This window comes from Pan paniscus, chromosome 15 (assembly GCF_029289425.2).
Source record: "Pan paniscus chromosome 15, NHGRI_mPanPan1-v2.0_pri, whole genome shotgun sequence".
Lineage (NCBI taxonomy): Eukaryota > Metazoa > Chordata > Mammalia > Primates > Hominidae > Pan > Pan paniscus.
Window position 1 is genome coordinate 97,888,096 of NC_073264.2, and position 22,110 is coordinate 97,910,205.

At 46.1% G+C, this 22,110-nt stretch overlaps 1 long non-coding RNA gene across 1 annotated transcript in view; it reads left to right on the top strand.

Moving 5' to 3' along the window:
• Nucleotides 1-14,877: 14,877 nt before the first annotated feature.
• The window catches only part of LOC130540804 (uncharacterized), a 50,603-nt gene continuing 43,370 nt past the window's right edge, over nucleotides 14,878-22,110 (top strand). Inside the window, exons 1-2 of the long non-coding RNA XR_008954807.1 lie at nucleotides 14,878-15,524; nucleotides 18,510-18,616. This is a non-coding gene — a long non-coding RNA (uncharacterized LOC130540804). The remainder of the gene's footprint in view (nucleotides 15,525-18,509; nucleotides 18,617-22,110) is intronic.

The following is a 22,110-nucleotide window of genomic DNA, read 5'->3' on the forward strand; positions in this document are numbered from 1 at the left end:
TACAGGTGCCGTGACGTTAGTCGCACAGGTTCTGGGTCTCGACAGCCTGGATTCAAATCCTGGCTCTGCTGCTTACTGAGCCTCCAGGTTCTCATCTGAGAAATGGGAGTGATGACAATGGTATGTCTCTCATAGCACTACCAATGCTGTGACCGGCACTCGTGAAGCTCTAAGAGTACTGGGCATACAGTAAACATGCGATGACTGTTAGCTCTTTGTTTTCAGCTATTATTATTATTATTTTAGCAATAGGGTCTGGCTCTATCACCCAGGCTGGAGTGCAATGGTGCAATCACAGCTCACTGCAACGTCGAACTCCCAGGCTCAAGAGATCCTCCCATGTCAGCCTCCTGAGTAGCTGAGACTACAGGTGTGCACCACCATGACCAGCTAATGTATTTATTTTACTATTATTATTATTTATAGAGACAAGGTCTTGCTTTGTTGCCCAGGCTAGTTTTGAACTCCTGGGCTCAAGGAATCCTTTCACCTCGGCCTCCCAAAGTGCTGGGATTACAGGCGTGAGCCACTGCACCCAGCCAGCCATTACTATTGTAGTAGGATGAATCATGGCCCCCAGAGATACATTTCCAGGCCCTAATCCCCAGAATCTGTGAATACGTTACCTTGCATGGCAAAAGGGACTTTGCAGATGGGATCAAGGGAAAAACCTTGAGATGGAAAGATGATCCTGGATAATCCGAGTGGGCCCTAAATGTAACCATGAGGGTCCTTCTAAGAAGGAGGCAGAGGGGAAATTGACACAGAAGAAATGTGACAACAAGCCAGATGCAACACTGCTGGCTTTGAAGGTGGAGGGAGGGGCCATAAGCCAAGGAATGGAAGAAAGGCAGCTCTGGACGCTGGGAAAGGTGGGGAAATGGATTCTCCTCTGCAGCCTCTGGAGAGCACAGCCCTGCTGACACCTTGATCTTGGCCCAGTGAAACTGGTTTTGGACTTTTGACCTTCAGAATGGTAAGAGAATAAATGTGTGTTGTTTTAATCCACCCATTTTGTGGTGATTTGTTCTGGCAGCCATGGGAAACGAATATAGTTATTATGCACTGCGCGGTTTCTGTGTGTAGTAGTAGAGGATGGTATTAAGAAAAGTCGTGATGTTCCCTAAGTACGTCTTGTTCATGGATCTGCACATTTATTGAGTACCTGCTATGTGCTCAATATATTTTTATTTTGTGCTATAAGGCAAAGCTGTGCACAGCCTATTGTAAATAGGAAATGTCACTCAGACCATGAGAGAAGTAGGTGGTGGGCTCTGCAATCAGTGACCTGGATGGCAATTCTAGCTCTAATTAGCTATGTGCCTCTAGGCAAAGTGTTTAGCCTCTCGGGGCCTCCCTGTCTGAGTCTTTTCAGTGGGAATACTATTAGCATCTCCCTCACAGGGTCCTTGTGGCGATTAAATAAGTAAATACACAAAAGGATTTTGGAACAGTGGTCTGAGACATGCATTACTCACTAAGCAGTGGCTATCATTATGACAGAACAAAACAGGAGAACCATATTCCAATGAGAAGGTCAGGAGCATTCCTTCTGCATTCCAGTCAGAGAGAAGAGCATATGCAAAGGGCCTGGGGCAGGAAGAAGCTGTGAATTCAAAACAACTAGACAAAGGCCAGAACAGAGACAGAGTGGTGGCATGTGGGCATGTGGGGATGTGGGGCAAGTTGAGGCCAGATGCAGCAAGTTCCTGGACGTCACAGTGAGGCTTTCAGGTGTATCCTCGGAACCATGGGAAGATTTGGAGTGGTTTTTAGGCAAGCAAGTGATACAATGTGATTTGCAGTTTAAAAAAATTACTGTGAGACTGGAACAGAGAGGAGTCAGAGAGGCTATTAGGGAATCTGAGACAGGGCTTTTGCAACTTGGGTGAGACAGGTGTCTGGAATCAGGATTAAGAAAATTGAAAAGTCGAGAGGAAGTCAGAGGGGCAAAAGAAACAGCTTTTGTAGAGGTCCAGCTGCTGCATGGGGGAGGCTGGTGTGTGCATTGGAGTGAGGAGGGGTGGGAAGCCGGCAGGGTCACACGGTGGGAGGAAATAGGAAGCAAGAGCAGCATGGTTGGCCAGGCGTGGTGGGTCATGTCTGTAAGTCTGTAATCCCAGCACTTTGGGAGGCTGGGACGGGTGGATCACGAGGTCAGGAGTTCGAGACCAGCCCCTGTCTGTACTAAAAATACAAAAATTAGCCGAGTGTGGTGGCGCACGCCTATAATCCCAGCTACTCTGGAGGCTGGGGCAGGAGAATCGCTTGAACCCAGGAGGCTGGGTCACAGTGAGCCGAGATCATGCCACTGCACTTCAGCCTGGGTTATAGAGTGAGATTCCATCACAAACAAACAAAGAAACAACCCCGGTGTGGTTCAGATGTCAGAAGGGACCCTCTAGGGCTGCCATGTGCAGTGGTGCTGGTTGTTCACAGCACAAGTATACCAAAGTAGTTGGGGGAGGTTGGGGCAGGTGAGAGGGGCTGACATCCAGCCAGTGTTCAGCCGGTAAAGCTGGGCTGGGTCTGCCCAGGGGAAGGGCCACCTTTTCCTGTGTCCCACAAATATGCCCTGTGGGCTCTGAGGGCAGCATTACTCTCATCATACCAGAGCAGGGTTGTGGTCATTTTGGGGTGAGACAGAACACATCTCGTGGCTCCCACACAATCTGTGGTGGGAACAGACCAATGGCGTGGAGCTCATGACTTGGAGTGACTTGGGGTGAGCTTCCGCTCACTCACAGAGTGATCTCCGGCAGAGTAACCTCCAGTAACCCCTCTGGCCTTGATTCCCTTGTCTGTAAAAGGGGACAATAATGCCTCTCATCTGCATTGCTCACAGGAGTCTCAGGGTTTAGAAAGGATGCAGAGAAGCCGGGCAACACCCGGCACTCCCTGCAGACCACAAAACTCCGGACTTCATGCACCCGGTCCAGCCTGGTTTTCCTCCTTGCCATGTTTACACCTGAGCCTCTTACCCAGCTCTTGGGGTGAGAATGAACTCCATCCGTGACCATCAGGAGACCCCTACTGTTGTTTCTCTTAACCCTGCTTACTTTAGCGCAGTCATCCCAATTTATACTTAGTTTCTTTTTTATTTTGTGTTTCTTTTTTATTTTGTTTTTCTTTTTCTTGCCTCATAAAACAATAAAGTATCCATTCTGTCTCAGTCACTTTTGTATCTTCAGAGTCTAGCACAATGCTTGATGGATATTTGTGGATACTGATAAATATTTGTTGGTGAGTGCAGGGATTCAGTGCTCCTGGAGAACCCCATCAAATGGCTGGGAATATCTATCCCACACACACAGGTGCACATCAGCGCTGACCATGTACACACAGCAGCCGGCTGAGGCCAACTGAGATGAGTGTGGGGGAAAAGTGCCTGCTTCTAATTTCTAGAAAGGGGCAAGGAAATGGAGGAGACGAGAAATGGAAACTTGAAAGGGAACAAAAGGACAGAGAAAGAAGATGTTTATTTTGGGGTTGTTTATTTATTTTGTTGAGGATTTTATGATGTACCAGGATTTGCCTGATGCCTGGAATGACCCAGCTTTTCTCTAGCCCTGATGCAAGCCTCAGACAAGAAGGTTGATCTGAAGTCACTTACGGCTGATTTCTGCAGAATGAGAAAGCCAGGGTACAGAGAGACTCAAAAGGGGCACCTGAAAAGCAGGCTCTATTGGTCCGATCCATAGCATATTAATTATGAATTATGAGAACATTTCAGAAAGGTGTGGTGGGCCCCTCTGGGATCCTTTCTGTGGATATGTCTTCGGGGAGGAATTTTAGACTTAACATTTAAGGAATCGCTCTGCGATCTTCTGACAGGCAGCCCCAGCAAAAGAAAAAAAGCCTGCAAGTCTGGTCCTGCGTCCTATTTGTGTATCTGGGAAACTGGTCTTCCGCATCTGTTCTGATTTCCCTCTCAGCCAATGAAATAAGGTTTCTTCACTGCCTCACACTTGTCGGATATTTATTCAGGACTCATTTTAGAACCAGGAAGCTCCTTAGCCCAAGCGATTTGCACTTCTTGGTGAACTCTTCAACACAAATGTAGAAAAATTAAATGTTTTTTTCTGTAATGAGATTTTCCTTAATGTCAATTTCCTTGGACATTTATTTATTGGCTGCTTTCTGAGCTGTCTTCAGGTGCTGTGGCTGCAGCCCCAGCCCATGCTTAAGCTATATGTGATTTTGCTAATCAGAAGGGCTTGGGAAATATTTTACCCTTGACAGTGACCTGTATTACCATTAAAGCTTATGATGTAGGTCTCTTATTTGCCTAAGGAGACAACAAGATTTGCTATGTAATTTGAGAAGCACTTACAATACAGCTATCCATGCCGTAAGCTGATTATAAATAAAGTTCAGCCCAATTGCTTCCATCAGAATATCAGCATTCACAGTCAAATAAAAGGGCACCACCCTGATGCACAGTTGCTCTGTATTGCTTTTGTACATAAATCAGATTCTCTTAGCGACTGCTGCATATCATGTTTATTAAACACCTTCTGGTTATTACAGAGCAGGGTACTAAAAAATCCCTCTCAAAGAGTCTCAGAAAATCTTTTCGCTTATCAACTATTTTTAAAGTCTACTTGAGATGAACAGTGTTTTCTGCAGAAGAGGCCCTTTGAGGGCTTGGCGTATTGGGTGGGCTCTGGAAGTCACATGAGCAGAGGTTTTTAAATTTTTTTGCTCACTTTGCAAACAGAGCAACATGCCTCCTGCCAAACCCTTTGCCTCATTGTGTCCGTTAGGGTTCATAGGACAGAAGGAAATTTAATCGTTTCTCTTGTCATGGCAGACAGACAACTGGGGATTCTTTGAGCTGAAAGAGCTTCGTGAAGCTGCGGTATCCAGCTCCCTGGCTGGACAGACGAGGAGGCCAAGGAGCAAAAAGAAGAGGTGACCTGTGACTATATGATCACCAGGCAAGCAAGGGGCGGGGCCCAACTCATAGTCCTGCGCTCATTTAGGGGTACAAGAGCCTTCAAGCTCCTTTAGTCATTCAGCTTATTTATTTATTCTATTAAACACAACTATATTCTTAATGTATATTATTCAAGCCATACATAATTAGTGGGAGCAAAAGGTGAAGTGTCCACTACTCTCCTCTCGATGCCACTTCTGTTCCTTGACTACCGCAATGAGACACCTGAAGCAAGAGGCAGATGTGATTGAGTTAAGGCTCTTGAGATGGGGGAATTATTCTAGATGCTCAGGTGGGCCCCAAAATGTAATCACCCGTGTCCTTATCAGAAGGAGGCAGGGGTGGATTTAACACTCTCACCCCTTTTGCTCAGCATTTTATAAACCTATGTGTATTTGCACAAAAGTAGGTTGGTGTTCTTTTCATAGACAAGATCATACTGTACATATTGCTCTGCAAATCGCTGTTTTTTTTTTGTTTTTCTCTCCTTTAACATCTCAGAAATCTTTCCACGCTGGTGTACTGACACACACACACTATACATATACACACACACACTATACATATATACACACACTATAAATATATACACACACTATACATATATACACACACACTATACATATATACACACACTATACATATATACACACACTATACATACATACACACACACATTGTATATAGATCGTCCTCTTTCGTTTTAATGCTTACATAGTATTCCACAATAGTAATAAACATCATTTATTTATACTTCTCCATTATGAACATTTAGCTCACTCCCACTTTTTTGATACTATTAATACAATCAATGTTTCCATGAATACCATATACAAGCTATTTGCATGGATGTTTGAGAAAGTCTCTAAGATAGATGCTGGGGAATGAATTTGCTGGATCAAAGGGTATGTGCAGTTTAAATTTTAATACGTGCTGCCCAATTATTCTCTAAAAGGACTGAAGTAATTCACATTCCCACCAGCGGTGTTAGAGGCTTTTCTAGGTAGGCAGACAACTTTGCTGATGATTTTATATCAAGGACTTCACTTTAAAAGATTATATTTAGACACTATCATGGGATCTTTTAAAAACAAACCCTTAAAATATTATGCAATCATCACTTCCTTTGTAGAAAAAATTAGAAAAAGTGGGAAATATATATGTATATAATAAAAGTAAAAATCGTCCAGTGATGATCGCATTAGTGAGCTTTTCTTCTAGACTTTCTGTAGGGAGAACATACATTTACATAATACAGGCCTAGGATCACTATATTATATATACTGTTTGTAGTTGACTGTTTACATTTAATGGTGTATAGCGGAGCCCTGCCCATTGAACCGACTACAAATCGACGTAACGTTTCAATGGTTTATAATATTTTTTTAATCCCCTATTGTTGGGCACAAGCATTTCCAGGTTTTTGCCATTGTAGAAGATGCAGTCATGACTTCTGCTCTCAGATCTGTGTGTGCTTGCTTTGTGTCTCCCATGTATTTCATCTCTGTTTTCTGCTGCTCTGCTGTTCCAGAGCCTCTTCAAGATACTGGAAACGTGACGCTGCCTCAGATTTTAAGACTCTGAGGCTTACCACTAGTGCGTCGCTGGCTTTGGGGTGATGCTCATTTACCCCACTTCTGAGAGTGTGTGTGCGTGCGTGTGTGTGTGTGTGTGAGAGAAAGAGACAGGGTCTCACTCAGTTGCCCAGGCTGAAGCACAGTGGTGGTATCACAGCTTACTGCAGCCTTGACCTCCCAAGGTCAAGCAATCCTCCCACTTCAGCTTCCCGAGTAGCTGAGATGACAGGTGCATGCCATACCTGGGTAATTTTGTGTATTTTTTATAGAGACAGGGTTTCACTGTGTTGCCCAGGCTGGTCTCAAACTCCTAGTCTCAAGCGACCCACCCGCCTCAGCCTCCCAGAATGCCGGGTCACACCTGTAATCCCAGCACCCCCTCCACTCTCAATGTACGTCCATCAAGGATTCTTCCTCCCAGCCACTACCTTGGACTGCCCTGATCTCCTAAGATGACAAAAACTCACCTCTGCCCAGAGAGGTCTGTATCAGTTTCTGGGGCTGCTGGAACAAAATACTATAAACCAGTGGCTTAAACCAGCAAAAATTATTCTGTCACAGTTCTGGAGGTCGGAAGTCCAAAATCAAGGTGTTGGCAGGGCCGCACATCCTCCAAAGGATCTGGAAGAGAATCTGTCCTTGCCTGTTCCAGCTTCTGGCGGCTCCTGGAGTTTCCTGGTGTTCCGTGGCTCATGGCAGCATCACTCCAATCTCCGCCTCTGTCTTCACACGGCCTTCTCGGCATCTGTTCTCTTTTCTGTGTCTCTTGTAAGGACCCACCATTGGAGTTAGGACCCACCTGGATAATACAGGATCTTGAGATCCTTCAGTGAATTACATCTGCAAAGACCCTTTTTACAAATAAGGTCCACATTCAGAGCAGGCAACAGGATGTGGACACAGCTTTTTGGGAGTCACTGTTCAATCCACCATGAGACCCCTCCTGTGGCTGCCTTCCATACTAGTGCCTCCTGCCATCTTTACCCACCTACCCCTCGCCCTGTGAGCAGACAAAGCACCTTCTCAAACCACGCTGTTCTGGGGCTTTTGGTTCTGAAGGCCTTTGAAGCTGCAGCCTTTGGGGCTACTCCTCAAACCCTGATCACAGGATGAGACCTAGTGTTGGGGCATCCCAGTCACCTACATGCTTCTCAGAGCAGGTCTTAACAATTTGTCTCCTTCAAGGGCTGTTTCTAGACTTGCCTCTTCATCCAGCCTTCCCACCAGGCATCACAGCCCGAGGCATCCGGCCAAGACGGCTGGGGCCCCGAGTCTCTCAGCCAAGCAGGAATGGCGCCCACCAAGATATTAAGGCCATGCATTAGAAAGCACAGGCCCAGAAGGTAATCAAAAGTAATGTAGCTTTGCTCACATTTCAGAGCTTCGGTTCCTCTTTTGAATCTCCCGGACCTTGGCAAATCTCCATTCTTTACGGGTAGATTTGATTTTTAGAAACAGTCAGTAGCCATGGGGGACTAAAGCAGCTCCTGAGATGGATGACGAAAAGCTGGAGAAACCATTTGGAGTCAAGAAGGATGGCGGATAAGGAAGCCGGGAGGGGCGCAAAGTAGAAAGCGGTTCTGAATGTGGCATGGGGGTTGAGCCCCCCAAAGTCACTGCTGCCAAGGGAACAACATGCACACTTGAAAATTCTCACATTTTTGTTCTAAAAAATACTCATTTTATTATTTGTATCACTCAAAAATAACTGTGAGTAGTTTTATGGGGGACATTTGCCTTTTTGCCTCCCAGTTCTTCTTTCTCTTACCCTCAATAAGGGTTTAGAATTGGGAGATTTGATCAGAAATCTGAATGAAGCTGTAGCCTCAGCCATTTGTTCTAAGCCCTTTATGTTTATGAGCCAGAAAAACATGAAACAAATTTGGGGTGAGAGAGGCTAAGAGAGAGTCGCTAACTTTTGAATTTTGTCAACGTTGAAAATGTAGAAAGAAAAAAAAAACAGCTTCTCACATACTGTCACCATAATTTCATAAACAAAAGGATGTTTAAACAGCAAAGAAGAAGTAGAAATGACATCATCTCATAATAAAACAGCCCTTCCGATGGAAAGGATTTTGCTTTATGAAAAACTCCACATATTATCTTCCTCGTTCTCACTTGGCTGTAGGTTAGTGAAAACTTGTTATAAACCAGCACCACCCGTGAGTCATGGGCTGCTGTGAATAGGAACCTGAAGGCTAAAAATCCTAGAGCCAGGTGTTTACCAGACTTGACCTTTACTCCTGACAGCAGCGCTGCACCGCAGACACCGTTAGCTCCATTTTATATATGGGGGAAGTGGGACTCTGCTGGTCTAAGTGATTTTGCTCGAGGGCCACAGATCCAGCTATGGTAGAGAGGAACTGGACCTTCCGTGGCCTTGACCCCAACCCCTGTCTTAGTTTCCACCGAGGACATTGTCTCTCACTCAGCACAGGTGTGTTCTCCATTTGAACAGCCCTGGGCTTTACAAATTCACCGGCACAAGCATTCATGGAGCCATTTCTATGTGCAAGGCTCTGTGCTAGGTTCTGGGGTGACAGCGATACATAAAACACGATTCCTGACCTCAGCGAGCTCGCCCTCCCATTGAAACAACCAACAGATTCACATAAAGCCACTGATGAACGAAGACGCGATAGTCATCCCAGTCACTGTGAGAGTTCACAAGGTCAGGTCCACGTGGAGTCTGGATGTGTAGACAATGAGCTTTAAAAGGACCACACTTTCAGGAGACACTCTCACACTGCTGGCCAGCATGCAGACCTTTCCAGAGGGCAATTTAATAATATGTTGTTTTTTAAAATATGTATTTTCTTTGACTCCACAACTCCACTCCTAGGAAATTATTTTAAGGACATAGAGAAGTGTGCAAAGACAAATATACCAAGGATGTTCATTACAATCCTACTTACAACACTGAGACCTGTTTAGAAAAGAAATCCTTGCCCTCAAAGAGAAATGTGCTCTATGAGAAAGTATAAGCAGAGATGTCTCTTCTTTTTCCATCAAAGAAGAGACAGATGTGCGGCCTGGGGTCTGACAATGCTGAAACCCGACTTTGTGACCTTGAGCAGTTACTACCTCCTTGGTCCTCAGTTTTGGGCTCAGGAGGTGGGATAAGAGAAGCAATGTCCCCGGAGCCGTTGGAAGGTGGGCTGCATCATACAGGACACAGAGAACCGTGGGCTGCATCATATAGGACACAAGGAACCCTTGGCTCAGGTCCTGGGAGAGGGAAGACACCCCGGGGGTGGGAGCTAATTAATATTATTTTAAAAAGTGATTTCTGACCTCAGCTTAAAAACCCTTGGAATTACAGAAACCTGGAGCAGGGCAAGTTGAAGACAGGGATGAGCCAGGGGTGATGGGGAGGGGCTGCTGGTCTGTCCGAGGGGAGCTCCCGGGCTCCTGCCCCTGGGAGCCCCTCCGCTTGCAGGAGGGTGCAAAACCGCAGGTCATTTACGCTCCCCTGGTATTTAGCATGAGAGGAGGAGTAATTGCCCTGGCAGTGTCCTGGCTGAGTTCCAATTTGGGTGATTACATTCTGCCTACTTAAAATTCCCCTCTCTGGTATCCATGGTAGAAGCATTCTTCAAACCCTCTCCTGTTACGGGGGAAAAAAAATAAAAAGAAAGGAATCAGCCCAGCCTTCTGTATACGCATGGTATAGAGGGTTGCTCTGTGCACCCCAGAAGTGGTTTCCTTTAAAAAGGGGGGTGGAGGATCCCCAGTGGAATAAATCCATCAAACATGTTGGAATTTTCCAGAAAGAAAGATTTTGTTTCAGGAGGGAAGACAGTGCGGGTGGGAGCTCTGCGGCTGAGTATGGAGAACACTTAGGTGAAGAGAGTCTTTTAGGTGAGGCCGCTGTGTCACCTGCTTGGGGTCGCACTGGTGGGCTTGGGGCTCAGGCCTCAGTCCTTTACCCACTCCCCCACCCCCTCACCATAATGCCTCCTGCCTGTTGCATTCTTGGTGTTGCTTAATTATAGAATATAAAATTGTTTCTTTTCATTTGGATGCTATTGGGAGTGATGTATGGATAACAGCTTGAGAATTCAAATTATTCTACAGATCAACATGACCCGAGAGAAGAAAAAATGTTTTGACTATTACACTAAACAAACCGGGCTGGATGTCAGAAAGATGCTGGGCTGTGCACATCTCCGCGTGCACGATTTGCACTCGTCCTAAGTGGCTTTATTAATTAAAGCGCACCAGGACTTTGAAACATTTGTACCAAATGTATTTTTTAGACACACACACATGCACAACAAATGGTTCGGTAAAAGCAGTAAAGTTGGATTTCAGAAAGTAGCCCCCTCCCTTCGAGCCCTTCCCGACTTGCAAGTGATCCTTCAGAAGTCTCGGCTTCCTATTTCCATGGGTCTGAAAGAATCACAATTAACCCCTGATTTACGGGAGGGCTGTAGAGGTATGAAATATGAGAAACCTCGGCAACAGAGACAGAAACGCAGGAAGACTTGTGTGCAGGGATGATGCGGGGAGAGCCTGTCTTCAATCACAGTGTCTGTGCCGGCGAATTTACGATAGTGTCAATGCACAGCTGAATAAAAAGCCAAAATATCCACTACAGATGAAACCTGTGTATCTCTATATGTATTTGCCCATCTATCCAACCATGTTTCACAAAAGGCAACTGTCCCTCGCATTCCTGTGTTCAACCTCTCCCTATTAGGCAACAATGGCTGTAAGCTCGTTGGTTTTGGTGGATTTGGCGATTCTCATGCCTCTTTTGATGACCAGGTGAGACTGAAATAACACATGGTTAAACTGCAGCTTCTCTCATCTTAGTCCCCCACCCTTAGACGGACAAACAGCCAAGGTTGCATCTTGCCGCGAGTTTTTGTTCTGCTGATGTTCATGTGAGCAGAAGGAAATCTTTCTACTTGAAAATCCTAATGACTTGGAGGGATGTGTTCATGCACCTGGCTGCTCTGGAGGGATAAACCTAACTGCCAGTGTGTCTTCCACAATGAACCTGCGAGTGTTCCTGTCACTGCAGCTATAATTGCCTAGAAAGATCGACCCTCTGGTGAACAACTGACTCGACTCCATTGCTTAACACTTCGAATGCGTTTCCATCCCAGGCCTGTCCCACATGGTCGGGAAGGGGGTGTTTTGGTGTCAGAACAAGAGAGGGTTTCGGTCAGAGCCCTGGATCTGTGCGGCGAGGCTACCCAGTGCTATTTGCCTGCGTATCTACATAAACTAATCCTGGCGAGTGTGATCTTTGGTGGCCCTCAGCTAGGAGGTTCTTACCACAAGTCTGGCTTGGGTTCCAACTGCAAAAAATAAGACACAATAAAGAGGCTGAGACTCAGCAGTAACCCAGAGAACAAAGTGACAGGTTTCAATTTCCTCCAAATTGTACGTATATTTTTCCATAATCATATTTTCTAGTATCCAAGCCCTGTTTTAAAAAATTTTTAATGCATGCTTAGACAAATTATTTTAAAAGCTCTATGAAATATTAGCACCATTTTAGCAGGTATGTCTCAAAACAATATCATACAAAAGAAAAAGAGGAAGAAAATAAAAGGAGATGTTTCCAGTAATGGTCAAAATATATCAATCTGTACACCCCTTTCAGAACTGAATATTAGTTTTCTGGTCCAAACCATGATATATTAATATCACCACTTTAACAATAGGCTTTTATTTTCTTACAGTGAAGCTGACTGACAAGGGATGAAGAGTGAAAATTACAATTTGAGAACCTCTTTGGTCAGCTATTGGGAAAGAATGAACTCTCCCCTGTGCAAACCACCTCATGATTTTTCAGGAAGCCAGGGCGAGGAACTTGGATTCCAAAGCCTAGAGAAAGATGTGAGCGGCAAAACTTTCTTTTGGTGGGTGAGGAGACTGGCGTGGGGAGAAGCGGTTTCTGCGGGAGGCGTCTCCACTGCAGGGTAGGGGGGCGGTGTTGGGAGGACTTCCACTTGCTGGCGATATTGACTAGAAAACAAGACTCATTTTGTCTATCTTTTCCTGGATAAAGGACTGATCGGCTCCCCCCACTGCAGCTGTTTTGTTCTTCAAATATATTATCACTTTTTAAACGGATGGTAAAGGAAAAAAATGCATTCATTTTTTCAGCCCAAGGAGACTGCAGGAAAAAGCAGTTCTGCTGCTGAGGTACAACGTAGCATAATGTTTTTCAAAACACCACCAGTTCTGCCTTCCCCTTTTAATGGTATTCATTTTCCTTCTTAGAAAAGGGGTTAAAATTAGTAGGCACATTTCATATTAGCGTATTTCATGCAATAAAGCATAAATTATTTAAAATAACACGACCTTTTATCTTGCACCTTTTGAAGGAAGCAAATTAAAAATGTAAATTGGGAGCTAATTAATATGCAAATGTATTCATTCGCAGTTAACAATTAGCAATTAAACCTGCAGTGTCTACAAAGAGCACGGACAAAATTAGTAACTTAATTTATCATTAAAAAATGAAAACGTACACAAAATTTTAATTGACTTTCAAAATATTTCCCCTGCTTTTTTCCTTTCATTTTTTAATACCAAAAAAAAATTTTTTTTTAATATTATGCCTTACCTCTACAGATGAAATTGGGTACATGCAGTGTTCAGGGGAGTTCATTAAATAGGATTGGAGAAAAGCATGTTAGGAAAAGTTTGCCTTTTATATGAGGTATTAAAAGATGACATTTAAGAGTGTTGACTTGTGTTGCATAGTCGAGTTCAAGAGAGAAATAAATACATAGATTCTCCTGTGTTTGGGAATATAGAGATGGCAGAGATTTGTAGAGATAAGGGGGAGTATATGCGGCTTATGCGCATAGATGTGGGACCGGCTGTGTGTGTGTGTGCGTGTGTGTGTGTCTACACCTTCCAGAAGACACACAGCAAACGTACAGGGTCATTTAAATGCTTCTGGTTCAGCTTTGAGAATTCCAGTACAAAACAGTTGCATGGAAAATCAGCAACAAATAGCTTAAGATGTAAATAAGATACTCTCGGTTGATCATGAGACACATTAGCATTCTATGTTTCATCTATCCCTCCTCACTACAACCCAGACACACATATTTTCCACTTTCTGTTTTCCTGTAGAATTTAAAGAGCAAACCTTTTGCATATTTTCCTGAATTTGGGGTTCATTTGCTGCGTCTCCTCACCATCAGCCTAGCTCTGCCTGCAGATGTAGCCTTATATTTTTACACACTCCCTTTCTAATGTCATGCAGCATAGGAAAGAACCCAGCAAACATAGGATCTGTTGCTTGCAACCTTATTTTGGTTATTTAAACAGCACCTGCTGCTCCAGCTCCATTGAGAGCTTTAAGTTTCATTCACAAGTGTTTTCTTTTGGTTTTTCTTGCTTCAGGGCTGACTCGGGGCGGCTGCGCTGCGTTCTCTCCCCTGTGAACTTTGCTCACGTTTTGGACTGGGCAGCATCTTGCAGTCTGCTCGAGCGGGCTGCCCTTCTGCTTAGAGCTGGACAGTGTTCTCATATGCTAGAACGGGATTTTATGGTCAACAGGACATTGCCATGTGTCACTGCAACACTTAGAGCGTAGTTTGAACTGGGATTGAAGGTCTGTCTGGCTGCTTTCCCCGGCAGGCCCCAAACTGGCTTGGATGCAATTGAGCCAGCATTTTCCAAGGTACTCTCATTCACAGTCATAAGGGACAAACGCATCTCATGTGAAAAACTCAAAGGCCAAGGAGGCCAGGGCATGAGGTATTAAGTTGATTTTATTTGGTTTCACAGAAGGCAGTTCTGTCTTGTTGACTAGCAACATTGTGACAAATTGTTCTCGATTAAATGCTTATTATTCTTATGTGTTTATTTAGCTGTTTGCCTGGAACTAGAGAAGAAAAAAAAATGTGTTACAGTGTATGGCAATATTCTACCCTTTCATAATTGTACCAGAGAAATATGGCATTTTCTCTCCTAAATTTGTACTTATTTGGGGCTCTCTCACACTCTCCTGACAAGTCTGATACTCCAGAACTTCCCAACAATAAGAGAGACCAGGGAAAACAAACAAAAAAACTTGGTTTTAATGGAAAATAAGAGAAAAAGCTAAATATAGCTCTTGACTTTCACAAAATTGTGATTCAGATCTGCTAATTTCTATTTGCCTGGGAGAAATTTTAAGAGTCTCATCGCACCCCCCCCCCCACCGCCCCCCGCCCCATGGCCATCCCCACCTCCCCAGACTGGAGGGCCCGGAAATAATGACTGGGAAGGAGTTTACCTGTCATCTGTGACACACCCGAAAGAAAGGTTTTTCAGCCAGGGGACCCAGCTACAATACCCAGGCTGGGAACTGTGTGGTTCAGAGGTTCGTAGAAGGCATTTAGGAACCAGCTTATAAAAATTAATGTTTTCTTCTTTTATAGGAAATATGCACCATTCTATTTCAGTATGGAAAAAATACGGACCTTGTCACTGATCATTTTTCATGGACTATTTATTTAGGTTTTGAGCATCTCAGAAGCCTTTTTATTCCTTTTGAGCTCCCCTTGGGATGCTGAAGAGAATAAAGATTTCTTCCTTCCAATACCGTGCACACATTTCACTGTGGGAACTGCCACCAAACTAAACAAAAAACTGAGTCCAAGCACCTTCCACCTCGTTGGCCAAAAAAGACCCAAACGGCCCTCATATTTTTATTTTTGCTTGTGCGCCTGCGATATTAAGCAGCTAACAACAATCTGAGAATTAAGTTACCACAATTAGGAATTAGAAGCAGGTGGCATAATAATGGCGCTTTTTTCATTTCATTTATTAGCAAAAAGAGAGAGAGGAGCTTCATTTATTTTCATCAGCGCCTCAGTAAAAGCATAGCAATTTGCAACACAAAAATCATTTCAAGTACCTCAGCCTTGTGCAAATCTTTTTTTTTTTTTTTTTTTTTTTTTTTGTTGTTGTTGCTTTAAAAGCCTTTTAAAGTTCACCACCTCCCCCGCCCAACCCCATTCTGAAAGGACGTGCGTGTGTGTGGAGAGGTGAGTACTGGTGGGATCAGACTATTTCTCCCCCAAAGCAGTTTTGGGGGCTCCATAACCCAGGGAGCGAGGTGCGGGGCATCTCCTGCCCTGCCTGCCTCCGCCTGTCTCTCATTTAGTTTTGCACCGGCTTGTTTCAGTCTTGCAAAGATTTAATGCAGGGGCAACCTCTCTCCAAATAAATAAAGTGAGCAACACCTCTTTGCATGGCACCCTCCCATCAGCCATCCGGGCCAGCGCCTCCAGCACCCCACTGCCCGGCTCCGCGGCACCCCACTGTCCAGCCCCTAGCACCCCACTGCTGGTGCCGACACCCGCAGGCCCTACGCTTTTTGCGTTTCTACCCGCCGCTCCTCGCAGACCTGGCGCGGCGCAGCAACCTTTGCGCGCCCTCTAGCGTCAGCATCGGGGATTACCACGAGCTGGCCCGCACGCCGCCGCCGCCGCCAAGCACCACCCGCCCGCGGGAGAAGCAGCCCCGGCTGCAGCAGAGGCTGGGGGGCGAGGGGGGCGAGGGGGGCGAGGGGGCGATGAGGGTGAGGCGGGCGAGGGGCCGAGGGAGTGCCTGGGCTCGTGCATTTCCACGAAGTCCCTCCGAGACGGAGGCGGGCGTGGGTGATTTTATTGCAAACTTTGGGGAGCCCCTTCCTTGGCTGCGGCCGCCCGCTGGTGTTGCCCCCGAACCCTGGGCATGGGGCGAGTGGCCCAAGCCCGAACCCTTGGAAGTGGCGCGGCGGGGCTGCCTTTCCTCGGGTGTTCGCGGCTCGGCGCGACCCTCTCTCCCGTCTGCTCCCCGCCGCTCTGCTCGCCCCCTCCCCTCGACCAGGTTCTGGCTTTCTGGCCTGTTCCGGCCTGGGGGACTCCCGTGTCCTGTGCCTCCCCGTTCTATTCTCTGTCCACATACCCCTGAGTCTCTCTTTTCTCCCTGTTTAATTTATTTTAGAGCAGCGGATCACCATTTCTGACTTCCACTTTGCTCTGTCTGCCTTTCCCCATCCTACAGCATTCTCGCCGTTTGTCTTTTTTTCTTCCCTGTAACTTTTTCTTCTCTCTCTCTCTCCCCTCCCTACCTGTCTCCTTCCCTCTCCCTCCCTCTCTCTCCCCCTCTCTCTCTCTTTCTCTCTTTTTGAGAGAGTCTCCCTCCAGGCTGGAGTGCAGTGGCGCGATTCCGGCTCTCACTGTCGGGTGCCCGCCACTATGCCCGGCTAATTTTTGTATTTTTAGTAGAGACGGGGTTTTTCCATGTTGGCCAGGCTGGTCTGGAACTCCTGGCCTCAAGTGATCCGCCCGCCTTGGCCTCCCAAAGTGCTGGGATTATAGGCCTGAGCCACTAGGCCCTGCCTTTTCTCTCCTTTTCTGTTTCTCAGCCTCCAACTTCATATTTCTGTTTATATTCTTTCTGCCTCCTGTTCCCCAGGGAGTTTCACAGAAGAGTCACAGGCCTCTAGCATAGTCATCTAGAATGCCAGCCACCTCTTTTCCATCCAGCGTCTTGGAATTAGTCTCCACTGGATCTTGCTGCCTGAGCTTCTGGTCTGCAGGGTCACAGGTGCCTTCTGCAGCCCCCTCAGGCCAGGCTTGTTTTTGTTTGTCCTTTGCTTTATAAACACAGACAAATAGCCGTTTATTTGGAATTCACTGTCCTCATTGAAGAGGTGGCATTAGGTGAGTGTAGGAATGGTGATGGGGACGGGATACCAGAGTCCAGAAGGCCGTGGTCATGGAGAATCCTCCACAAGCTCCCAGAGTTTGGACTTTCCAGGACAGCCTTGCATCTTCCCTGCCGATCGGGCAGCCTTGGAACCTGGCACAATTTTATTAAAGATATGTCCAGTTTTAGTGGCCACCAAACTTTTCAACGGTTGTTGGTATTTGAGAGAAGTCTCCATCACCAAAATAATAAAAGGAATTCAGATAAAACAATGAGTTAGTACATGAACCTATGAAGTGAGGAAAGATTACAATAAAATCCAAGGCTGGTGAGGGAGGAGAGAAGACAGGATGTGCAGTGGCATAATCTTGGCTCACTGCAGCCTCAACCTCCTGGGCTCAAGCTATCCTCCCACCTCTGCCTCCCAAAGTGTTGGGACTACAGGTGTGAGCCACCACACCTGAGCTTTGGGGGTATAAATTGGTAAAAAGAAATTTGGCAATCTGTATTAAGAAACTTTAAGATACTCACACCATTTTTTTTTTTTTTTTTTTTTGTGATGGAGTCTCTCTCTGTTGTCCAGGCTGGAGTACAGTGGTGAGGTCTCCACTCACTGCAACATCTGCCTCCTAGGTTCAAGCAATTCTCCTGCTTTAGCCTCCCTAGTAGTTGGGATTACAGGCATGTACCACCACCTCCGGCTAATTTTTATATTTTTAGTAGAGATGGGGTTTGGCCATGTTGGCCAGACTGGTCTTGAACTCCTGGCCTCAGGTGATCTGCCCGCCTTGGCCTCCCAAAGTGCTGGGATTATAGGTGTGAGCCACCGTGCCCGGCCAGATACACATATCTTTTGATCCAGTAATTCCACTGCTGAAAATCTATCCCAAAGAAAGATTCTGAAACGTGGAAAAAGCTGGAGAAGTAAACCAAGCTGCCATACTTGAAAGAGAAATTGGAAATAACCTCGATGTCCAACAAAAGTGGATGATGATTTGAGTAAACCAGGGTCCACCCGCCACTTAAAATTGATGCTGCCGTGGAGAACCATGTTGGTAAGAGTACAGTAACCTGGGAGTGCAGGTGATCGCGTGCTGAGACAAAAAGCAGAATTCAAAGCTGAATCCACAGCATGATCACAAAAAAGATGCTCCACAAAGTAAAAGTTACACAGAAAATACCCGCACAGTGCCTGTCTTTGTATGGTTGGAACTATGGGCAAAGTTTTTCCTCCTTTATCCTTCCACTTCTCTTTTGCCTTCTAATTTTCTTGAAAGAGTGAGATTTTACTTTTAGAATAGAATAAAAGTCACCTTTCTTTTTCCTTTTTAAAGTGGCTGTGAAAGTGGCACGGGCTCTGGGAAGAGAAGTAAGGAGGACTGCTGGGAAGGAAACCAGGTTCTCGGATGAGCAGGGGCTGTGATATGAAAGTGATCAAGAGGTAAGTGTGTGGGGGGTAGGGACGGAGCATGGGTTTTGGAGAAAAGTGTAGCTAGATTCCAATCCGGCTTCCACTCCATGAGGTGGGGCTGTGCTGGGCTCCACCAAAGGCTTGCTGCTGCCTTAGCTGTTAAACACGGGCTTGGTTTCCTCAGCAACTGACCCGAGCACTGTGTATCTGTGGTCATCACCATGCTCCTGTGTGCTGATGAAACAAGGAACATACACAGTACAGTCTCACTGGAGACAAAGCTACTTCCCGATGGGTGTCTTAGCCCAAGCCGGATGATCTGTGGGCCAGCACCTGAGCACCTGAGCAGTAGTTGCAGCCCTGGGCTTCACCTGCTCACACAGGGCTGTGTTTGGACAGGTGCGTCCCAAAGCATGCTCCATGGAGCACTGTCCCCAAGATGGTCCAAAATGCCTTGACACATGTATTGAGCACCTACTGTGTACCAGGGCTGTAAATTCCTCAAGGGCAGGGAGCAGATCACCCAGCAAGAGTCTCACTACAGGGCCAGGTGTGGTGGCTCACACCTGTAGTCCCAACACTTTGGGAGGCAGAGGTGGGAGGATGGCTTGAGCCCAGGAGGTCGAGGCTGCAGTGAGCCAAGATTATGCCACTGCACTCCAGCCTGGGTGACAGAGTGAGACCCTGACAAAAAAAGAAAGAAAGAAAGAACAAGCTAATGAACAAAAGAAAGAAGAGAGAGAGAGAAAGAGAAGAGAAGAGAAAAGAAAAGAAAAGAAAAGAAAAAAGGAAAAAAAGGCTCAGCACAGTAGAGGAGCTCAACATCTTAACTTTCATTCATTCAATCCATCCTTCATTTGAGGCTGATCCTCGGTGAAATTGGGACATTGAGGAAGCTTATTTTAGCTGGCCCTTCATCTTCCATGTCACAGCTTCTCTTCTCTTGCTAGAAATTCATCCTGCCTCCCTCCTTCCCTACAGTGCTAGCTAATAGAACATTCAATGAGGATGGAAATGTTCTAAAATGTGTGCTGTCCAATGTGATTGCCACTAGCCACATGTAACCACTGAGCATCTGAAATGTGTCTAGTGCCACCAAACTACTGAATTTTTAATTGTAATAAATTTTAATCTAAACCAAATAGCCACATATGGTTAGTGAGTACAGTATTGGACAGCACAGCTCTGTAAAAACCTGTCCTCAGTTTTGCCTCTGGTCTCACTCAAACTCAAATCCATCATTTGTGTCCACTCTGTAATGAGCCCTTCAGGCCTTGCTCTAGATGTCACTTCAGTGGCATGCTGGAGTCGGCCTCCACTGGCTGGCACCAGCTCACACCAGCTTGCAGGAGCACACGTTTGCATCTCTTCCCAACCTGCAGTGACTTAATATTGGTAGCTTGACATCAGCAGCTATGGAAGCATTTACACCATGGGAATGGGCAAACACTACACATCAGGTCTGTTTCCCCCCAGAGCCAGTCATGAAATGGCAGCGTTTACACCAGGGGAGTGGGCAGACACTACACATCACGTCTGTTTCCCCCCAGAGCCAGTCATTGAATATTTTCCAGTGTATCCATGAGTCACAGGGGCAGGACTTGCATTCCCCACAGACTGAGTGTCTCCTCCAGCCTTGCTCACCCCCATCCTGGCTCTGCTTTATTCACCTGGCTTCCCAGTGTCAGGTTGGACTCTTGGACTGGGATTCTGTGGCTCCCAGGGCTTCCAGTTCTCACTGGACTCTCACACTGCAGTTTTATGTCTGCTTCCTCCATTAGTTTTATAATCTTTTGAGAATAGGTAGCTCCTGTGACCTGTGAAGTGCTGAATCCCCAGGGCCTAGCACATAGTAGGCAATCAATAAGTAGGTATGGAATAAATAAAGACAGCATGGTGGAAAGAGTGTGCAACTGGGAGCCTGTATCTAGGGCCCTAAGTTGGAATCTTGCTCTGCCTGTTACCAGCTGTGTGACATTGAATCTGGCCCCTCTGTGAGTCAGTGTCCTTGCGTGTTACACAGGCATAACAATCCCTTTCCTGTCCACCTCATGGGGATATTGGAAGGGTCACATGACATATAGGAGTGCTTTAAAAGACCACGCAAATAAACAAATTGCTTTTGAAAGTCCAGGAAAGCTGAGCATGGTGGTGTGCCCCTCTAGTCCCAGCTACTCAGGAGGTGGAGGTGGGAGGATTGCTTAAGGCCAGGAGATCGAGACCAGCCTGGGCAACACAGTGAGACCCCATCTCTAAAAAAAGAAAAGAAAAGAAAGTCCAGGGACATTGTGAATTCAGTTTGGTCTTTTGCCATCTTGGGTTTGTGAATCACACGGGTGAAAGAGGACCATAGGGAATCTGCATTCTCCCAGTGTGTTAAATGAAATGGGACAAGCACAGCAACCTGCAAGGAAGGGAGAGGGGGTTGCACGTGTAGCTGGCCGGGCAGGTGGCCTTGAAGGACAGGCTGCAAGCCCCTTTCTCTTCCTCAGCAGAAGAATTCAGCCTGGCTGCGCCCGAAGATGGTTCTGTCCATGGCCTTGTACGAGGAAGGAGGGACTGATGGTTCACGCTGAGCTCTTGGATGAGAAATGGTTTCTTTCTGGCATTTAAGAAAGAAGTTCTCTTTTTAAAACCCACAAATATTTGTTAGTTATTTTTCTCCTTGAGAAATGTTTTCCTGAAATCTGCGACGCTGAGGCTCGTCGTGGACATTTCGGCTTCTGTGGCCTATGAAAGTTGACTGTGAACGAGGGCTGCTCCAAAGGGGTTAATTGCATGTAGGCATTGGAAAGTGATTATCTAATTAAACTTTGAAATGGAATGGTAAAAACACTGGGTGACAGACTGTCTGTAGGAGGGTCCCCTGAGGTGTTCTCCATTTATTGCTAATCATCTCTGCCCAGGCTGTGCCTGCCTCCAGCGGAGCCCGCCTCAGACCTCGCTCTCTGGAACTCTGGCTTGGCTCAAAGATTTGTCAAACAGACCTCCCCCTCGGTGTTCCGTGCCCTGCCTGAACTCTGCAGTTGAGCCTGGATGTCTTGGAAGACTTTCGTCACTTGTCTTCAGCTCCGCAATTTCTATTTAAAATTGAAAGGTTATTTCTATTCTTAGAACCATGAAATCAAAGAAATGTGAAGTGTTGGGAGTTAATTCTAGATATTTATGAATATTGCCCAGAATATTTGGGTTGGAGACCTAGCATACCAGCCATAAAGCACATGTATTATACCCCTCGCATTTAAGTCTGCCGGCGTTTATTCAGTCCTCTGAGCCAGGCCCCTGCTAGACATTTTGGTGATGGAGAGGTGACGCTGATGAGTAACCTTGCTGTAAAGCCACCTTCAGGCTGGAGGGGCACCGCTGGGTGAATGCACATTAACGTAGCTCTTTGTAACTTAGAGAGCTCTCCTCATTCCCGCCTGGCCATTTTATAGATGAGAAAACCGAGGCTCAGACTTGCTTAAGAGACTTACCGGAGCCCCTCAAAGCCAGGCTTCCTGACATTAAAAGCCACTGTTGCC